Genomic DNA, 22,553 nt, shown 5'->3' with positions numbered 1-22,553 from the left:
TTAGTATAAACATGTGGCACTATTAATTTATGTAATGCTGAAATAGAATGATAGGGGAGCAATTAAGCAAGTGATGATTATAGTTTCTATTGTTCAAGTTATAAAGCACTGACTTGTTCCACTCTTTGATTTTCTTTTGTGCTCTCGTCCACAACGGCTAGGTTTCCACAGCCGCCTAAGGGCTAAAGTGGATAAAGCTGCCTAAGTGGTAAAAGTTGGTAAAGTTGACTACCTGTCTGAATTTCCTAAGGGAAAAAAAATATATTGACTTTAGTCATCGGTAATATTCATCCTTTCCCCTAACTACCCTGTGTGGGGCCACAAGATGCCATTGTGCAGGTGGGATCTCTGTAGACTCCACCCCATGACTGAATTTCCTGACTCTGAATCACATTCTCCCCATAATGGTCCTGGTTTTCTGAGCTTCCATTCTCATGGTGGGAAAGAGATAATAAACATCTAAGATGAGAGATGGTGAGAAGTGCTCTGAAGAAAAAAAAAACTTTCGAAGGGTAAAGGAAATACTGAGGTGGGCATTATATATATGGGCGGAGGGGGGTTATGGCAGGTGTCTCTGAGAAAGTGGCATTTGAGCACAGACCTGGAGAACCAAAGGGATTCATAGAGTCAGGGTCCCAAGCAGTGGCAGAGACTGTGGGATCGCTGTGGGCTTGGCATGTCCCAGAAGCGGTGAGATGGTCAGCAAGCCTGGGGCGGGGAAGCATGGAGGGTGGGTGGTAGCAATGAAGCCAGGGGTATCATGAGGGCCCAGGGCATGGAGAACCCTGCAGACCATGGTAAGGATGGGAGATGGGAAGCCATGGAAGGGTTTTGAACAGCTGGATGAGTGCTCGCTCTCAGATTTTGGAGACTTCATTCTCAGTACTTAGGGAACAGAGTGTGAGTGGATGAAGGGAGACCAGTTGTAAGGCTACTGGAATAGTTCAGACTTAAATTCAGGTTGAAGGTGTTAGTGGAGAAGGTGATGAGGAGGATTTGGATTCTGGATACAGTTTGAAGGCAGAGATAGTAGGATTTGCTCGTAAATGCAAGAGAAAAACGAGCTGTATCCTGTCGCTTGGCTATAGGTTGGCCTGGGCAACAGAAATGGTGATGTTTGCAGAGAAGTGAAATGCTGCAGGAAAGGGTAGGAGAGGGGGCAGTGGAGGGGCCAGGGTGACTGAAGGGCCCCCAGTGGACACTGGCCACGTCCAAGTGTGGGTAGGCAGTTCACATTCCAAGTCTGGAATTTGGAAGACAGGTCAGGACTTGAGAGAGAAATTTAGGGATCTTCAAATAGCTCTAATTTAGGTTCTATAGCCCCTCCTTCAAGCATATTCATATCTTACTCTGTGACTGCCTTAAGTACGGTCACCTGAACCCCAAATAAGTTTGGGAACTTTGCTTACATTCTTAGGGTGGAAAAGAAATAATAAACACGTAAGAGGAGAGATGGTAAGAAGTGCTCCAGAGTGTAGATCCAGTTGTGTTCAAAAAAAATAATAATAATGCAAAGAGATGATGGGAGGGGAAAACACGGAGAGGGTGGGAGGAGCCCAAAGACAGGCTTCCCCCGGCTCTGCAATTTCTGTAGGGTTTTTTGTCCCTCAGAACTCACTTGGGTGATGCCGTACGGCAAGAGTCCGTGTGAACTGAAACACTGGTGAGACCTATAACGTTCTACAAATTTCTCTAGTCAAACTTGAGAAACTAAACACCTATACTAAAAAGTTGGCTAGAGCAGTTATGCAATTCGATCTTAACTGTAGAAGGTATCAAACCGGTGTTAACATAATCCCAAATATCTAATTAGTAGGATCCTTATTATGTGTTGGACATATTGATTTGCAATTTGCTAATGGAGCGAGGACTCGGTCTGGTGCCTCTCGAAGGCTTAGCAATGTTCACCCAAAGAACTTGGTTTCTCTGTGCCCCACCGGGCAGCACGGTCTACACACATCTCCACTAGCAGTGTGTCCCCTGGTGTCCCAAACAGACTGGCCAGTGCTCATGTCGGCCAGTAGCAGCCACTGCTAACACACAACTCAAGTTCCTCACCTGGAAAAATGGGGGCTGTGTAAAGCAGCTGTATAACGTGCACAGAACACAAAGAGAAAAACAAAAAACGATTCAGTGCGGGACACCAACAAGCATAATACAAGTAGAGGCATCGTGCCATAATGTGGGAAAGAACTTAAGTGGTAAATGCAGCAGAAAGCATATTCAACCCATCTTGAAAATTTGCGGTAAATAAATGTTTTCACTCTTACGTGGATCCTGAGAAACTTAACAGAAGACCATGGGGGAGGGGAAGGAAAAAAAAGAGAGGGAGGGAGCCAAACCATAAGAGACTCTTAAAAACGGAGAATAAACTGAGGGTTGATGGGGGGTGGGAGGGAGGGGAGGGTGGGTGATGGGCATTGAGGAGGGCACCTGTTGGGATGAGCACTGGGTGTTGTTTGGAAACCAATCTGATGATAAATTTCATATTAAATAAATAAATAAATAAAATACAGATCTAAACCTATCTATATTTTAGATCTAAAATTAAAAAAAAAATACTCAGACACTCCATGAGCAATAGAAAAAATCCTTTTTTGCCTATTTAACAAAAAATGACGGAAGTAATGAGTTTGAACTCTTAATTGGACCACTCACATGTTTCTGTCTTACAACTCAGGATGAGGAATAATAATGCCTCCAGAAGCCTGAGGGATTGCTCTGTGGCTTCTAGTTTAGGTTTTAGGATCTCTGGGCTAACGAGAGTTTTGTGGAAGCAAAGCTAAAAAAAAGCATCATGGTGACTTTGAGTCCTGGGAACCAGAATCACAGCATGCTAGAGTTGATAAAGAAAGGTCTAGTCCCACTCGTTTTACAGATGAGGAAACTGAAGCCGAAAACTTTAAGTGACTTTGTCTCTCCCCCCTCAAGGTACTTAAAATGTAGCTAGGAAGGCAATGCATCTAAAAAGTTAAATAAAACGGCAATCACATCAGAATGCTGCGTGAGTTTGTATCTCAGCGTATATTTCACACGAATGGCTCATGTGGTAAGGCTCCAGAAATACAGACAAAGCTGTGGGTGATTGAGCCAGGGTGCCGGGCGATAGAGAGCTTGAGGTAAACTTTGAAAACAAGTTTCAACAAGGTAATCCAAGATGTGAAAGGGAGCATGAATGTTTACACCAGGGAATAAGTAGGTCCATTTTTCTGCCATGCACGGGGCTATCTTCTCTTAAATGCAAGTGTGTGGGTATGCTGCAATTTACTTATATGCTTGTCTTCGTTGTAGTTTTAAAGTAACAAAAATGCTTCACAAACCCTTAGAACATTGGAGAAAAAAAGTCGCTAGTAATTATCCTGACCCTAATACTAAAGATTAGTCTTTCTTTGAAACCTCCCATTTAGTTTTAACAAAATGTAAGCTCCCTTGTTGTCAACTTAGTGCCCTTTTTAAAAATAAAAATTAAAAACTGCTGGAGAGCTCTTTGGTTCACAAGAACTGAATTGAAATTTTTGACAAATGGTAGAAGAGGAATTCAAATATCTATGTAATCAGCGTTGACTTTTATGTGTTGATACATATTGGAAAATCTGCCTGGAGAGAAAGAGAAAAGGGGGAGAGATATATACATCTACACGCACACAGAAGCCAATACAGATATAGCTAAAGATGGGAAATCCAGAAATAATGTTCTAATTCAGAGTATGTAAAAGCAATGATAAAGATAATATTAAAATGTCTCGAAAATATTTGTATCTTTGAAAGATGCTCACTTTTCAAAGACGACTGGTTGTGGGGCCTCTTCCCCCTCTGCCTTAATGATTTGAAGGTCGTCAAAACCACATGTTTCTTCCTCCTTTCTTTTTCATTAACACGACCAGGAAAGCACTGGGCAAGGAGAGAGCTGGAAGCGGGAGTCATGGAGGGTGGAAAGAATGGGCAAGATAATTCCAGGAAGAGCTCAAAATAGCTAATTAGTCTTTTGCCAAATGTATATGAAGCAACTTACTTTTTATAAGGTTCGTTCAGCTGAATTAAATGATTTCATTTTTGAATGTTCCTGTGATTATAACAAAAATATGACTCATCCAACTGATGGCTCATTCTTCTTCCTCTTGAGACTAAACCTTCAGAATCAGGATGAACAAGAAATAAATGGAGCCACGAAGGGTGGCCCTGATGATGGCTTCGGTGCTCACAAAATAAACAAATGCCGTCTGTGCTTCCTGTCTTTATGTTTTACCTGTATCTACGACAATAGAGTTTCTGGACTAAATGTTTTGACTACGAGTTGTTAGGTAGTAACAAATAGAAACCTTAGGAATGACATGACCGATGTTTGCCACAACTTCCATACGCTTTTGAGGGTGCTGCTTTACTGACTGATGAGCATTTTTGCTCTTGATCTAAGAGCATCTCTTCGTCTGAAAATTAAGAATCCAAGTCACCTCTGCCTTAAACTCATTATCTGATCATGCGAGAGCCCCCCAGGGCCCCGATTGTGCCCTTAGCACAAAGACATAGAAAAAGCTGGGGCTCCTTCAGAGGCAATGAAGATGGGCCTGGAGCATGGTAGGACTGTGATCTGGAATGATGCGCTCGGGGATGTCTGCAGGAAATGCCTCAGAGAAGTGCCACCACTGGTGTGGAGGCATATCTGCAGCATCGAATATCCTAGGGGCACTTGGCTGGCTCGAGAGTGTGCAGCTTTTCATCTTGGGGTAGTGAGTTCAAGCCCCCGTGTTGGGTGCAGAGATTACTTAAAAAAACAAAAACAAAAACAAAAACAAAAACAGCACAGTGATCCTCTCCTTGAAACAGTTTCACAAAGAAGCTTATGCCTCTGATTAAAAAAAATACGCAACGAAGTTTATACGCACTATGTTTTAGGGTAGTTATAATATGCGCGAGAATTTTCAGTATTGCTCATTACAGGTTATGCTACACATGGATGGATCCGAATTATAGTGGTCCTGGGCTGAAATTTTGGTCAACACCTAAGTTACATATTTATAAACTGCTGTAATCCTTCAGATTCTTAGATCTAAGAAAGACATTCTAGTGCGGTGTTTAAGAACATAAATTCTAAAGCCAAACCGCCTGGATTCCCAAGCTTGACTCTGCTACTTAATTGCTGTGTGATCTTGTGCAAGTTTCTTAACTTCTCTGAGTTTTCATTTTTTTTTTAAATCAGTAAAATAACAACAGTATTTTCCTCATCTGGCTGTTGTGAGCCTCAAGTGAATTAATATATATGTAAATACACTTAGAATAGTTCCTGGCACACAGAAAGCACTTAAAAGCTATTATTACCATTTAAGTTCTCTGGCAAGCAATTAATAAGCAAAGCAATAAGAAACATGTACATAAATATTCATAGCAGCACTATTCAGAATAGCAAAACAGCAAAATCTAGCAGCAACCCAAATGTCCTGAACAAGAAAGTCAATATGCAAACTGGTATATTCACACAATAGAATATTATACAGGAGGCAAAATGAGCACACTATAGGAACAGGCAACAATAAAGATGAATTTTAGCAATACAATTATATCCAGCATGATGACATCATTATAAAGATAAAAACAACTAAAATAAAGAGAGGATACATATGTTCAAGGAAACTCATAAAAAGGAAAGCAAGAGAATGACCCACATGGAATTCAGAATGACCGCTACTTGAGGTATGGGGAAATAAAAGATGAAACAGTGGCCCAGACCATCTGGTTAGATGCAGGTTCCTATCCAAGTCTATCTCTTGCTTTAGACGGCAGGTGTGTAGGTATTCAGGGGGAAGGGAGGAAGAGAGAGAAGAAGAGACACATGGACCTATGATAAGGCTTTGTCATGAACCAAGAATCACAATTTATCCAGTTATGTATCCTTGAGACATGCCCCCCAAAGTAACGACAATCATTGTCTGTTGCTAGAATCAATCCCAGTGATGTTATATTACAAATAATTAAAAGATAACACAGGTGAGGGATTGTTTGTATGTGTTGATCCATTTTGGCTGGGAAAAGGAGTAGCAAGATAGATACAAACACCATATGTACTGAGGATTTTTCTAAAATAAATAATGTTATTAGTCTTCTTCTCTTGGAAAAACAAAATGACAGGTCATGTTACTGTTTAGGGTTCAGACAGTGAAGACATGTTTGTTTAAAATGCATGATATAAACCGGTGATTTGGTATTGGTTGAATCAGTGTGGCAAGCATAGCATATTCATTACTAGTACCGATACTCCGGGATTCCAAATAACTTCTTAAATACATTTCACATTGCAAACAAAGCCATCCTGCCAACCACCAAAACGGGCTCCACCAACCTCAACATTTGCCAGTGATTTTCAGGAATGAGTGTGGATTTGTTAGCCTGATACCATTCAAAGAGTCGTGAAGTGACATATTCCAGAAGAGACACCATTACATGCAGATAAGAAAAACTTAGAAAGGTCATAGATAATCTAGTAAAAATGAAGGCAGGGACTGTAATGGGCAATTGAGGGCAATCGTCAAGCTTCTTTGCACGGTCTCTCTCCCTGACAAACTGCTTTATAATGGCAATCATTCCTTCACGCCCACAAATGAGGATGCCTTCATTGTATGTATATTTACCGAGCAAATTCTACCGCCCAGATATCATTAGGGGTGGAAGGGGTGGCAGAGAAGAAGCTAAGAAAAGCCCCCACGATTAGTGTCTGCTTATAGAATATGCAATACTAAACTTTAAGTACCTGAGTAATGAATATGTCCTGTATTACAGTTATTCATCTCATTGCATGTGTTCCTAAAGAGTTTTTGCTAAGACAAGAATAGTCTTTGTCTCACTAGGTAAGAAATCTGACCAAAAGTGATATGGTTACCTCTTTGAAACTTTAACATTCGCCATCTTTGAAGTAGTCATACACTGAACCAAGGGGATAAAAGTATCTGGAAACAAGTGGCCTGTGAGAATTGGGCAGGGAAAACAGACTGTGTGTGTGTGTGTGTGTGTGTGTGTTACTTTTTCTCCCACTTTTATCTGCTCCTACATATTTACTACTAGACGATCATCCATTTTGGGTTCACTGCTGCCATGGGGACATGAAGCCATAATATTAGTCTCTATCACCATTAGTTGGTCATGTGCTCCCATCTCCCCTACTCTGGGTATTAAACTGTCACTGTGCTTAACCTGGATTTGGCCTGTATAAAATCCAAAAAACTAAAAATGCTTATCATCTCACACATAAATCTCTTGGCCAAACGAACCGAGGGGCTTAGACGTATTTTGTCCTTTCTAGAGCTGAATGTCTCTTGTTTTACTTCTCAAAACACAGAGAGTTAAGGGAGAAAGAAATGACACGAGTAAACACTAAGTTCTAGTTATGCAGTGACTGGCTTCCAATTTTTTGATTAATGGATTAACGAATTAAATAAAGAATAGTTAGTGCCATTGCTTGAGACAGGGAATGATGGAAAATGGGATGAGGTTTGGGGAGGGGAGAATATCATGAGCCCAGTATGAAGTGGGGAATAAATATAAAGTATATTTGAACTGTATCTTAAACGTACAATTTGGAAATTGTGATAATTGGATGAGGGTCTAGGCTGTCATTTACCTTTTGTGATATTAAAGCTAGGTTCTTTTTTTAAAGTGTATTTATTTTGAGAGAGAGTACAGGAGGGGCAGAGAGAGAGGGAGAGATAGAGAACCCCAAGCAGACTCCACACTGTCAGTGCAGAGCCTGATGCAGGGCTCGAACTCACAAACCATGAGATCACGACCTGAGCCAAAACCAAAAGTCGGACGCTTAATCAACGGAGCCACCCAGGTGCCCCTAAAAGCTAGGATCTTAAACAAAATGCTAGCATAAATCCTTAGGCTTTTTTGAAACCTTTTTTGAAACACTTACTACATGTGAATTGACATTGTGTGTACAAATCATTCTTATGCGTTCATTAAAATAGGACCCTAAAGGACCCAGTCTGGACATTATTTCCTGGACCTAGAGTTAATCTGTATTTTTAAAGGAAAATAAATTGTTTCTTCACAACCATTCCACAATTCACCCTTCTCCCTAATTCAGATGGTCTTTCTCAATCACTCCAAATTAATGATACATTCATCACATAGTAGTTTTACAAATAGCCAAGCATATTAAATCATATCAGGTAAACGTTCTAATTCCAAAACTTCTGAAAAGGGGAGCAGGCTGACCAAAATTTTTGTGGCTCATAAGACTTTGGCAATTTGTTTGTGGGCCCGATACCTAACTTTTTCAACAGTAAGCAAAGCCTGGAGCAGTAATCATCCACGTGAAAAGTAACTTCAAATGTCACAGTACCTCCCATGCTATGGCAATTTAGCAAGTGATGATGTGACTGATTGAGCCAGAAAGAAAATGTAATGAAATTATTGGTTTGGAACACAACGTGCTGAAGATCTCTCAGCCTTTTGTCTCTTCAAAGGTCAATAGACAACTCTTTGAAATACGAGACAGGCAAAAGAATGTTAACATTTGGAATGCGAACCTGCATTCACCACTCATCTGCTTTGAAGGATTTCTCGCCCACCAACGCTAATAGAAAACAAAATGATCAATGATTCTTGTCACCCCCCCCCAATGTCTCTACCAACACCACACCACCCATGATGAGAAAAGACTTTACAAAGGTGATGATAATTTATTGACTGAAGTTTACTTTTAGGCAAATTGTTTTGGTATCGGTTTATAAAATGGATGTGATTTTAGGCAAGATGAAATCCTAAAATTGATCATCTCAGTTGAAGGGTTTTTGAGTTAATAGGGAAGACAATAATGTTATAGAGAGAGAATCCCATAGATCTTGTTTCTGGAGTTAAGTAACCTAGGCAGCCAAGAGGGAGACAGATTTGGATAATGGCTTTGACTTGGATTAATACGTGTCTATCTCATTCTGATGCTATTAGAAATACAGATCTTTGGGACACCTGGGTGGCTCATTCGGTTGAGCATCTGACTCTGACTTCCACTCAGGTCATGATCTCACAGTTCGTAAGTCTGAGTCCCACATCAGGCTCTGCACTGACAGTGCAGAGCCTCCTTGGGATTCTCTCTCTCTCTCTCTCTCTCTGTCCTCCCTTGCTCATGTACTCTCTCTCTCTCTCTCTCTCTCTCAAAATAAATAAATAAAAAGAAAAAAGAAAGACGGTTCTTTAAAAGTCTCCTTCTGAATTTTAATATATAAATGAGTCATTAAAATATTGACCTCTGGGGCGTCGGGGTGGCTTAGTCGGTTGAGCGGCTGACTTCCGCTCAGGTCATGATCTCATGGTCTGTGGGTTCGAGCCCCACATCTGGCTCTATGCTGACAGCTCAGAGCCTGGAGCCCTGCTTCAGATTCTGTGTCTCCTTCTCTCTCTGCCCCTCCCCCACTCATACTCTGTCTCTCTCAAAAAATAAACATAAAAAAAAGTTTTTAAATATATTGACTTCCAGTTAGATTCTGCTTAGTATCATATATAATCTTGTTGATAAGAATATTGGTTTGTATGTGAAAGCTCAATAAATATTTGTCAACCAAATATACGCTTCTTGGATTTAGGAAAATTTCAGACCATAAAAGGACCTTATGTGCTTTCGAATTTTAAAACAAGTCTTTCGTTTTATAAACGAAAAACCTCAGGCCCAAAGGAGTGTGGTGGTTTGCCCAAGCACACATTCACACATAAGACTTAATATTGATACTCACTTTAGAATATAATGGAATGTTAAAAGCAAGTACCTGAAAGTTCCCTAAAATCTGGGTTGTTGAATCCTGATTCTGCCGCTTACCAGCTGTTGATGAGTGTATATGTATATTTCTGAAGTTGCCACTCCTACAAGAAAGTTACTAACTCTGAGCCTATCTATTGTTTTTGTTCCCTCCCCATAGGAGCTACTTTTTTTTTAAATCGACATATAACTGACTTACAACATTGTATAAGTTTAAGGTGTATAATAGATTTATATATTTATATATTGCAATATGATGACCTACATTTTCTTATCTTTAACTCCGACACAGGAACTCAGCCAACATCCGAACAATAATGAGTTCACATTAGAAATTTTCTATGTACTATAGAAAAGTGATCCCTCTCCTCAAATACATTTGATGAATCAGTATCATGGCACAAGGTCACAACTCAGTTTCTAGATTTCCATTACCAAACGCTGCAACAGAAATGAGGCAATGCTTTTGCTCCCCATTAAAAAAGAAGAAATGATACTGAAGTCAGTGAGTATCAGATTTTTGTGTGGGGATGTCCGCACAGACACAGCCTCCACCTGTGGATCTGAAGTAGAACAGTGGAGTCCGTGTGAACAGAAAGCCCAGCCTGGGTCTTTACATTCAAGATTCCATGCCATTGCTTCACCTCGGGGTGAAACCAGCCTGCCCTGAAACAGCTTATGTCCTCATGCCGTTGGGAACTCAAGATGAAATCTTTTCTGCTTTTCAAAGAGCAGTGGAGATCCAGGGCAGATGGAAAAAAGTGGAGCACTTGTTTCCATAGATAAAGGGGCTGGGGGGGGGTGGGGGCGGACAGAAGACTGATAAAGAGTAGATCGAATACGGTTTAACTACATATGTTGAAATATACCCAACAAACATCTTAAAGAACATTCCAACCATTTTGGGATTTAGCCACCATGTCAAATAAGTAAGGATATTATAAAATGACAAAATCTTAGTTCAAATAAGTTTCAGCATGCTCCAATGTATAATTTAAGTATAAATTTGTATTTTGTTTTCTTTGCCTATTTTAGGTAGATTGAGTGAAAGTTTTAGCTTTAAATAGTGGCAGGGTATGAAGGACTATATTAGGTATAAAAAAGGAAGAATGCTGGGGACATGGGAGTTGGGTAAGAACTAGAAGTGACGTCATTTGGGTGGGCATTTTGCTGAACAAAAGGGCAATAGATACCAACCCCTGTTTTGCTGTATAATTCAGAAATCGCAAAGCTTTTAGTTTTAGGATGGGCTCATTTACTTTCTTTCCAATGGGAGTTATAAACCAGATTGTTAAAAACCCAGCAATTTGGATATCATGTTTCTTAAATTCAGGTACATCTTAAGGGAATACTAAAACTTCTAGTTGGAACTGTTAGGCATCTGTCTGCCCGTCAATGCAAAGCATAAATGTGGATTATTTGAGAGCATTAACCCTGAAAGCCACTGAGATGATTTCCCTGAGATGAAAGAAACAAAAACAGCAACAACAACGAAAACAATGGATATGCCAATAATTTTTCTTACTGCTGCTAACACTCACCTGGTAGCTCATTATGTTGTTTCTACCAAATCACTCAGTGGCCTTATCTAGCCTCCCTTCAGCAGTCAGTGAGAGCCTCCAAAGTCTGCTTACATGCTCGCATCCATGACAGGCTAGTTCATGGACAAACACAAAAAGAGGGCATTTTTAAATCGGGGTAACGAGGCCCTAACACAGCTGTAAAAGTGGGAACACATCCTTCTTGATTTATACAATAACCACTATTCCCTTATATATCAATTTAATTATATTTTCCAACAACTATGTCGCTCTTAGTTCATAGTCTGGTAAAGCCCCTAGACTTACTTCAGATAAAGTGACGTGGTTTAGCCAAATTGCAGGACCACAGAGATGTCATGAAGAAGTTTGCCAAATTTCTTGCCAAGATCTAGCAAGCCATTCTTGTGCGCCAATGAATAGCAATATGAAAATGATGATGATGATGAGGATTATACACTTCTTTTATCAAAAGTAAATAATCTTCACAATAAAAGATAACTATCGTTATTACCTATTTTCACTAGATCCAAATGAATAATGTCACAAACTCTCCACTGTTGAAAAAATTCCAGAAATGTGGAATTTTAATAAATGCAAGCTTTCCCGCATTTTCCCCCATTGGCCCATTATTGTCTTCCATGGGTTTTTAAAGAACAAATTGAAGGGGCACCTGGGTGGCTCAGTTGGTTAAGCCTCTGACTTCCGCTCAGGTGGTCATCTCCCTGTCCACGGTGTCGAACCCTGCGTCAGGCTCTGTGCTGACGGCTCGGAGCCTGGAGCCTGCTTCGGATTCTGTGCCTTCCTCTCTCTCTGCCCCTTCCCCGCTCACACTCTGTCTCTCTCTCTCTCAAAAATAAACATTAAAAAAAATAATTGAAGCAAATTTCTGCCACCACCCCCCAAGATTTTTTTCCCAAATTTCACATAGCAAATAGAGTTTCACCATTTGATATCTGAGACACATACAAACACAGGTTTATAATAATACTGGCAGTGTACTGAATAATATGGTCGAAGGGCACTTTGACATCGCTAAGTTATAGAAGCATTATTTCTGGTGTTTCTGGAAGCCCGTGTGTTCAATCAGAAGAAACACGTAACTTTTTTTCACAGTCAATTAACAATAAGCAGGATTATTTAACGGTAGTCACTTCATAAAATAACATTGCCATGGAAATACATTCGAATAAACATACTTATTAACTTCAGATTCCGAGGTTTTCTGAAAATACAGCCATCTATAGCTATTGGTCTGGGCTTTAGCTAAACAAAGGTTTCCATTTCGACTACGGGAGTTGGGCAGAAGGAATCCTTGTCATAAACAGCCACTATTTGCATATTAGTATTAGAAAAATAAGTAGATAGACTTCTGTCAAAAGCCCTTTTTTATTCGTCAACCAGTTTAGCCTTCTGATATTTCATTCTTTCCTTTAAACCCTGCCACATATGATTCGGCACTTAAGCACTATGTTTAACGTTATGCGTTGTAATTAATTGTAACCTATCGAGGGAAATTATCTTGATTTCAACTGACATTTCAAGACACCTTAAAGGGAGATGCATGTTCTTTGCTTATAGTCAGGGGAGCGAAGCCACATCTGAGTACTTTTGAGGGTATTTGACCTTGGAGCAGTCATTTTTCCTTACCTGAAATGTCTAATCTCAAAAATGAGTAGACTGATCTAAGATCCTTTTCCAAAGCTGGGATTTAAAAAAATAAAACACACATAAAATGATACTTCTCTCTCCTACCACAGCGTTTAATGTTCACATCCATTAAATTCTAAGTATGAAACATGCAAAACTAGATTAGAGTTTTCTTTATATCAGATCATTTTGTGATATCAATGTATAAAAATTAAGATGGAAGTTTTGAAAATTGAAAGTAGGGGGAAACTTATTTAGCGAAGCTCATAATTTAACAGTTCTTTTATTACTTTATTTCTTTTACATGGCACAAAAGTGTTTATTAGCTTTTTTTTTCATTTCAACTTTATTGGAGGTATGTATAATTGACAAATAAAATTCTAAGATGCTTAAAGTGTACGATCATGGTAATTTGATATATTTATACATTGTGAAGGGATTCCTGCCATCTAGTTAACATATCCATCACCTCACATATGTACACACACACACACACACACACACACACCCTTTTATTTTTGGTGAGAACATTTGGGCTCTACTGTCTTAGCAAATTTTAAGTATACAATACAGTGTTAATCAATCAGAGACACCGTGTTTTACATAATATCCTCAGATCCTATCCATCTTATAACTTTTACCAACTTCTTATCTTCCCCATCCTCCAGCCCCTGGAAACTATTTTACACTCTCTGTTTCTATGAGTTCAATTTTTTTTTTATAGGTTCCACATATAAATTATACCATGCAACACTTGTCTTTCTCTGTCTTATTTCACTTAGCATAATGCCCTCAAGGTCCATCCATGTTGCTTCAAGTGGCAGGATTTTCTTCTTTCTCATGGGTAATATTCCAGTGTGTGTGTGTGTGTGTGTGTGTGTGTGTGCACGCGCATGTGTGTGTGTATACATATCACATCTTCTTTATCCATTCATCAGTTGATGGATGCTTAGGCTGTTTCCATATCTTGGCTGTTGTGAATAACACTGAAATAGATATGGGAGTGCAGATACCTCTCCAATATCCTATTTTCATTTTCTTTGGATATATACCCCAAGAGGGATTGCTGGATCTTATGGTAGGCCTATTTTTAATTTTTTGAGGAAGCTTCATACTGTTTTCCATAGTGGTTGCACCAATTTATTCCCACCAACAGAGCCCGAGGGTACGCTTTTCTCAGCTTCCTCACCAGTACTTGTCAGCTCTTGTCTTCTTGATGATAGTCACTCTAACAAGCATGAGGAGTTAGGTCTTGGTTTTGAACTACACTTTCCCGATGATTAGTGATATTGAGAACTTTTACATGTACTTGTTGGCCATGTGTTTGTCTTCTTTGGGAAAATGTCTATTCATTTCCTCTGCTCACTTTTTAATCAAATGTTGTTGTTGTTGTTGTTGTTGTTTGGTTTGGGGGGCTCTGTTTTGCAATTGAGTTGTATGAGTTCTTTATGTATTTCGGATATTAATCCCCTATCAGACACATGATTTTCAAATATTTTCTCCCATTCTATAGGCTGCCTTTTCCTTTTATTGGTTTCCTTTGCCATGTAGAAGTTTTTGTTTTTATTTTTGTAAAACATTTATTTATTTTTTAAGTAATCTCTACACCCAACATGGGGTTCACATTCACAACCCAAGATCAAAAGTTTCATGCTCTTCCAATTGAGTCAGCCGGGCACCCCATTGTGCAGAAGTTTTTAGTTTGATGTACTTCCACTTGTTTATTTTTGCTTTTATTGCCTTGTTTTTATTGTCAAATCGAAAAACTCATCACCAAGTCCAATGTCAAGTAGCTTACACCCTATTTTCTTCTAGGATTGTTATGGTTTCGGGTCTTACCTTCAAGTCTTTAATCAATTTTGAGTTAATTTTTGTGTATGGTGTGAGAGAGGGGTCTAGTTTCATTCCTTTGCACTTAGCTTTCCAGTTTTCTCAAACCATTTATTGAAGGCATTATCCTTTCCCCATTGAGTTTCTTGGCTCCTTTGTCAAATTAATTAACCACATATAAATGGGTTTATTGCTAACTTCTCTATTCTGTTTCATTGACCTATGTGTCTTTTTTTATGCTAATACCATACTGTTTTGATTACGGCTGGAAATCGGGAAGTATGATAACACCCACTTTGTTTCTTCTTTCTCAAGATTGTTTTGGGGTCTTTTGGGGTTCCACACAAATTTTGGGATTTTTTTTGTTCCATTTCTGTGAAAAATGTGATTGGAATTCTGATAAAGATTACATAGAACCTGTAGATTGTCTTAGGTAGTACGGACATTTTAACAATATTAATTCTTTCCAATCCAGAGTATTTGCGTGTTCTTCCATTTCTTTAATCAATGTCTTATAGTTTTCAGTGCACAGATTTTTCACGTCCTTCGTCACATTTACTCCTAGGTAGTTTTTCTTTTAATGCAATTATAAATGTGATTGTTTTCTTAATTTTTCTTTCTGATATTTCATTATTAGTGTCTGGAAATACACTGGTTTTCCATATTGGTTTTGAATCCTGAAACCTTACTGAATTTGTTTATTAGTTCTAATATTTGGTGGAATTTGGTGGAATTTTTAGGGTTTTCTATATATAATATGTTATCCACAAATACAGACAGTTTTCCTTCTTCCAAATTAGAAAAGAAACAAATGATTCTTTTAAAAGATCAAAGACTTGCTGCTGAAAATAAAAATTTATGGTAGTCTGTATAATGGTGGAATGAAGGGGAGATACTTTCACTCACGGAACTAAACAGAAATGGCTGTCATCAGGATGCTATCACTGTAATTTGTCACACAATTTTTTGTGTGACATGTTATGGACATCTCTTTCTTCTGACTGTCACCCTTGGGCTATAAGCTGTCAAAGGTAATGGAAAAAGGATTTATAAAAAGCTAATTGTTACAACCTTTAAGTGTCACTTTCCCTTAGGTTCACTAGCAATAACTTAGCTGGGCTAGGAAACAAGTGTTTGATTTAACTATTTCTGTAGTTAATAATAAACCATAGGTACTCATGATTTAATGTTTGGGAGAGAGAGAGAGAGAGTGCATGCATGCATGCACATGAATGAGGGTGAGCAGGGGAGGGGCAGACAGAGAGAGAGAGAGAGAGAGAGAGAATGCCAAGCAGGCTCCACACTGACAGCATTGAGGCCCAACTCAGGGTTCAATCTCACAAACCCTGAGATCATGGCTTGAGCCAAAATGAAGAGTTGGATGCTTAACCAACCGAGCCACCAGGCACCCCATCTGACTTCAATTTAAAGCAATAAAATAATGTCCTATATACTTTCAGGGAAGTCTAGATCATTTTGTCAAGACTCAGTCCAAGATAAAAGGTATGCCTCAAAGTACCTGAAATATCGGGGAATGAGAATGATGCCAATTTGGGGATGGTTTACTGCAGAGGGGACGGGGATAGGTTTGATCCTGCTGCTGTTGCTATTGTAGAAGAAGATCACGACATTAGTATAAATTGTTTAGATGACTGGAAATAGGTAGAATTGGATTTTGCATCTAGGTCTGCCTGACTCCGTAACCTATCCTTCCAACACTACTCAGTTCACCTGTAACATGTGTTCCTATATTCTATTAATTCCTCACTTGTCTCTTTGATAATGTGCCTGACTCATCAGATCCCCATTAGAAATCTGCTTTTTTTTTAATTGGGAACCCATTTGGCTTTAGATTTACATAATAGAAACCAGTGGAATTTTTCTAGTACTTTTGAATAACTGACTTTGTTTTAGAGAAAAAAAGGCATTCATTTTTCAGTATTTAGATGTAACCTATAAGCATCCTCAATATAAAAGTTAAAGATCCAATGAAGGTAGGACACTAGAGGAATATATTTAAATTAAATATTTATAAATAAATATTTTTCAATTAAATCACATGACCATGTAAGGTGAAAAGAAGTCAGCATTCTTTTATAATTAAAGAAGAGTGGGGCGCCTGGGTGGCTCAGTCAGTTAAGTGTCCGACTTCGGCTCAGGTCGCGATCTCACGGTCCGTGAGTTCAAGCCCCGCGTCGGGCTCTGTGCTGATGGCTCAGAGCCTGGAGCCTGCTTCCGATTCTGTGTCTCCCTCTCTCTCTGACCCTCCCCCGTTCATGCTCTGTCTCTCTCTGTCTCAAAAATAAATAAACGTTAAAAAAATTTAAAAAAATAAATAAAATAAAGAAGAGAGTGATTCACAGACTTTGAGGCTTTGGAAAGCTCCAGAAAGAAAATTATTTACCAAGTGATTGACTTCTAACCAGTATAGTCTTCAGGAAAAATCTGTTACCAATTTTGACTAGGTTGCTTTGTAAAGTCTCAAAAGAAAAATTGCTAATTTCCATTTTAAACATGCTATTCCTCCTCAGGAAATTTTTCCAGGTATCAGGATATTTGATATAAAAGAATGTTTTGGTTAAATTTTGTTAAAAATATATTGTATATTCTTATAAAAATAATCAATGACCTCATGTTCTTTGTTCTTCACTATTCATGGTAATGATCTCTCCTTATTCCTAGAAATGATGTTGAATGTGTTCTTACCCCAGCGTTCGCATATAAATGCTGTGGATGATTTGGCTCTTGAATAATAAGGACTCATCTTCAGGCACCATTAGCTGGGGAATGTTGGGAGGAATTTTTAGTTATTGAAGGCTGAACATGGACAACCATGACCTTACTATCAACTGTGATGTCCGAGGAGCCTCTGAGTCAGTGTCATATACCAGCTGTCAATTCAGGGAACCCATTCAGAAAAGGGCTTGAGGTGGATACTTATCTTTCTAAATGCAGAGACTGTAAAGGATAAAATAATCTACTTGGGGTATTTCCTGTGAAAATTTCAAAACAGCACATTGACAGAAAAGATAAATTGTAATCAACCTACATTAAGTCATTTGATTGTAATTGAAAAATAAAATCATTTGGCACTTAAGAATACTTCTAATCCTGGGGTGCCGGGGTGGCTCAGTCGGTTGAGCGTCCGATTTCCGCTTAGGTCATGATCTCGTGGTTCATGAGTTCCAGCCCTGCATTGGGCTCTGTGCTGACAGCTCAGAGCCTGGAGCCTGCTTCAGATTCTGTGTCTCCCTCTTTCTCTGCCCCTCCCCTGCTCGTGCTCTGTCTCTCTGTCTCTGTCTCTCTCTCTCAAAAATAAATAAACATTAAAAATAATAATAACAATAATACTTGTAATCCCTTTAAAAAAAAGGGGGGGGGTACCTGGGTGGCTCAGTCAGTTAAGATCCCACTTTTGATCTGGGGTTGGGTCATGATCTCAAGGTTGGTGAGTTGGAGCCTTGCATCAGGCTTTGCGCGGACAGTAAGGATCCTGCTCAGGAATCTGTCTCTCCCTCTCTCTGCCCCTTTCCTGCTTGCACTTTCTCTCACTCTCTCAAAAATAAATTTATTAATTAATTAAAAACTTAAAAAAAAATACTTCTAATCCTACCACTGCCAGGGAAAGAAAGACAGAGCCAGACACGCATTGGCCACTCAATAGTTTATCCAAAGAGAATGGTACACATGATCCATTCCAAAGTTAATTCTGGTCAAAATCTGGTGCATAACCTCAGCATGCATCATTTGTATTCTTGTGTTTAAACTATGTCTCTAAAAAATCTAACATCCCTCAATGTTTTCCTACCACTTACACTGTGCTTCCTTTCTTCTAAATAACATCTGAACTGTAAATAGGTCAATTTCAAAATAACCCTAGCAATTATTGGATTAGAATTATTCTATGGAAAATATTTTGGGCAACTTCTCACATTAGCTGAACTAAAATTTAGTCCTATAGTTTTATAGATGTTCTTGGTGCTTCAGTTTGGGTCTACAAAAATGAAATGACTTACACAGAATTCTTGGCCAAACTTGAGGAAAGGATTTTGCCTCTGCTTCTTTCAGAATAGGATACCTGATAAACAAGCGAATTCAAGGAGAATTACAAGATTATGAGCACAAAGTCATGTTGGTGTCTTAGCCTGAACAATCAAACATCTTCTTAGGACCCTCATTCAAAAGTTAACTTAGCCAATCTATTGTTATATGCCTGTTAAGAATAAAGATTGCTCTGATCCATAAGAAAAAAAGTAGATGTTAGATCATCAAAAGAAACTCAAGCAGAATTAAAAGATTACAGACACAAGGTCATTGATGAAGGTTTGGGGGGGGGGGGTGCAGTTCTTGGGGTCTAGAGCCAAAGGCCAAGAAAGAATTCTTGAAGACATATTTGGTGCAAAAAGGTGATTTTATTAAAGCACAGGGACAGGACCCTGTGGGCAGGAAGAGCTGCTCTGGGCTTGTGTGGAGTAACTCATTATATGCTCTTAGGTTGGGAGGGGGTCAGGGATAGAGTCAGTCTCTAAGGTATTCTGGAAGCACGGTTTCCAGGACCTTGAGGGACTAGCTGTTGCTAAGGAAATGCCATTTATTACCGTTTAATACAACCTCAGTCATGAGACCCTTTAGATCCCGGGGCCATAAACTTGGAGTATGATTGCCAGCATATATGTTGGGGCAGTTGAGATAAAGGAAGTAGACTTACAGGATCCTGGAGGTTAGAATAATGTTAAGCTAAGGTTCTCTTTTGCCCCCAGCAAAGTGTCATCCTTGAGGCAGCTGAGCTTCTAGAGGGAGGTCACTCTGCCAGTTTCAAGGACTTGTCAATGGGCTGCAGGCAGTAAGGGCATCTAATATTTCATTTGCCTTACTTTCCTACACTACCATGGCAAACACTTAAACCCCTTTCCTTTGTTTTTGGGTAGCCAGGAGTATCTGAGGAATATCACACATATTTCACCTGGGGCGGGCGGGGGGGGGGGGGGGTGGTTGGGGAGGGGAGCCTGTATTTTGCCCTCAGCTTGTTCCACACTCCCTCATCAGTCACGTTTTTCCCAAGCATGAACAACAAACCCAATCTATTGCCATATGCATATTGGGAAAGAAGGCTGCCGTGACCCACGCCAAAACAAATAGGTTGCTGTATACAACTTAGTATACATATAAAGTTGTTTTTTACATAAAACTTTGGCAAGAACTGAACTTAAGTAAATACAGCTCCCCACCACCTGTTGAAAATCATTTTGACACTAATGCACAGAGTTCTTTGCTCTGTGGGTTATTTGCTGAGACTCAAGGTGCTCTGCATTTTATCATCAGTTTTCACTGTCTTGGCCCTTGTTCAATTCCAATTTAGGAGAATACTTGAAACACTGTCTCTTCTCGTAGCATGCAAACGCTCTAGGAATTTGATGCTTTCCAGAATAATCTATGCTTGTTCTGTAAATACAATCAAACACACTTTTCCAGGAAAGAACAAAAGAGATTAGATTTGCTTGAGCTTAAATTGTCTAAAGAGGGTTCTCAGTTGTGGACTTGTTAATGGGTTTAGTACAAATCATGGAAATTGAATCATGCATTTTTATTAGTCACCCAAGAAGCCTTTCGGTTTCAGGTTCTTCTGGAAAGCTCAATCACCCGTGGCTCTTCTTTTCACAACGTGGAAAATGTCTTGCCTGATCAGGAAGTTAGTCATTTTACATTTTGACATCTAAAACAATGAGAAGCTTAAAAGCCTCACGAAATTACATTTATAAGCAACAGGATACATCACTTTAAAGATGAAAATCTCAAGGATTTGTGGCGCCTTTCTTTGTTCCTGCTCATCCTATTTTACTTTTTGAGTGGCATATATTTTGTAAACATCTGCATTTGAATTCAAACAACAAATGTTGGCAATTAGTTCCCTAGCTTAGAGTGAAAACATTATTAATTTATATTGGCAGCTTTTGTATTCTGAGAGTTAACCTTCCTTGTGTTTGTTTTCTTTACCAATCAGTAGTGTTCCAAGGCAAACACTAATCTTTGTCATTCAACTCAAACACTAGGACAGGGGCGCCTGAGTGGCTCAGTTGGTTAAATGTCCAGCTTCAGCTCACATCATGATCTCACGGTTTGTGGGTTCAAGCCCCGCATCGGGCTCTGTGCTGACAGCTCAGAGCCTGGAGCCTGTTTCGGATTCTGTGTCTCCTTCTCTCTCTGCCCCTCCCCTGCTCATGCTCTGCCTCTCTCTGTCTCTCAAAAATAAATAAATGTTAAAAAATAAATGAATAAAGAAAGAAAGAAATAAAAACTTAGGACAGGTTTCAACATAAAGCGTTCTGAAAAGGAGTGATAAAGTACAATTTGGGAAATGTCCTTTCCAGTCCTCATTTTCTGGGGACTGTTTATCCCTTCTTGTTTTAGCAGTTGCCTCTGACTTGGTCACAGACATCCCCTGAGGCTTTTCTTTTCCATTTATTTTATCCATTTAAGGTTAACATACTAAGAGTTTTGCTACCGAGAGATTAAAATAAATATGTTTGATGGAGCTTTCTCAAGGCTCCTGCACTGACCACTGCCTTCTTCCCTGACTTCTCTGGCATCTCTTCAATACGGGCCATGTTGAGGCTACCGAGTAGAGTTCTTCACAAAGGGCCACATTTGAAGGGGGGGGCGGGGAGGGGGAGCGTGTTCCTCTCATTTGTGTGCACGGAAAACTAAGAGAGAAAATTCATCAGAGCGAAGTTTCCCTCGCTCACTTTTTAAAATCACTTGGCCTGTGAAATTTCACTGTAAAATTCACTGTAATATTTAGTCACTCGGTATTGGACATGGCAGCTCCAGGCAAGAATAGGACACTCAACACGATCAGGTGACACAAAAACTACACAACTAGGATATTATCATCTGTATTGTTTTCAGTTTATAGTTCTAAAAAATAAGTTGGGGTGGAATATCATTACTGTGGTTTTATCCATTCTGTGTGTTTGCTGCTTTAGTATTTACCAAGTACCAAGGTATTCGGAAGTTAAGCTAATCATTAAAAAAGAAATCCTTGTTGGGACTGCCTGGGTGGCTCAGTCAGTTGAGCCTCTGACTCTTGATTTAGGCTCAGGTCATGATCCCACGGTCACGGGATCCAGCCTGGCATCAGGATTGGCACTGAGTGTGGAGTCTGGTCAAATATCTCTCTCTCTTTCCCTCTGCCCCTCTCCCAGGCTGGTGCTCTCATTCTCTCTCTCTCTCTCTCTCTCTCTCTCTCAAAAAAAGGAAATATTTTTCCTCTTGGTTCATAATTAAGTCTCCTATGAGTTAAGTGTGTTTTTTCCAGGCTATATATTTCACCATCTTCTCCCCGCCCTCCCGGTCCTGGGAGAGAAGATACGTATCATTGTACTTAGCTGGTGTTTGCATTTTGATTTTGTTCTTATAATTTCACCGTAGTGATGGGCAAAACCAGGCTTTCTGGTAGAGGTGAACTTCAATGCCCATATTGCAAGACAATGATAGCTGATGAACAGAGCCAACCATATGAGGACAGGAGAAATGGTCAGAAAGGAGGAGAAGGCAAAAACTCTGGCAGGGACAAGAAACACAGGGAGTTCATTTGGTGCTCCTTGCAGAGACTGAGGGAAAATGTATTTATCAAAAGTCTTTCTTGACAGATCATGACAGACTGCTTCATTTCAGCCTATCCCAACTTGTCCATAATGTCTAAATAAGTATTTTAAGTGATCAGATGAGAGAGTGCTGATGTACCTGGAAACCGAATATATGGGGGCTGGAAAAGTTTGTGTTCATCCAAC

At 39.4% G+C, this 22,553-nt stretch overlaps 1 protein-coding gene and 1 long non-coding RNA gene across 51 annotated transcripts in view; one reads left to right on the top strand and one right to left on the bottom strand.

The window, feature by feature from the left end:
- The window catches only part of LOC109250997 (uncharacterized), a 190,681-nt gene that overhangs the window by 3,720 nt on the left and 164,408 nt on the right, over positions 1-22,553 (bottom strand). The window lies entirely within an intron of this gene.
- The window catches only part of SORBS2 (sorbin and SH3 domain containing 2), a 347,250-nt gene that overhangs the window by 224,053 nt on the left and 100,644 nt on the right, over positions 1-22,553 (top strand). The window lies entirely within an intron of this gene.

Source organism: Panthera pardus, unplaced genomic scaffold (genome assembly GCF_024362965.1).
Source record: "Panthera pardus isolate Hobbes unplaced genomic scaffold, ASM2436296v1 HiC_scaffold_13, whole genome shotgun sequence".
Lineage (NCBI taxonomy): Eukaryota > Metazoa > Chordata > Mammalia > Carnivora > Felidae > Panthera > Panthera pardus.
Note: the sequence above shows the minus strand (reverse complement) of the source record. Positions and strands in the feature narration are given on the sequence as shown.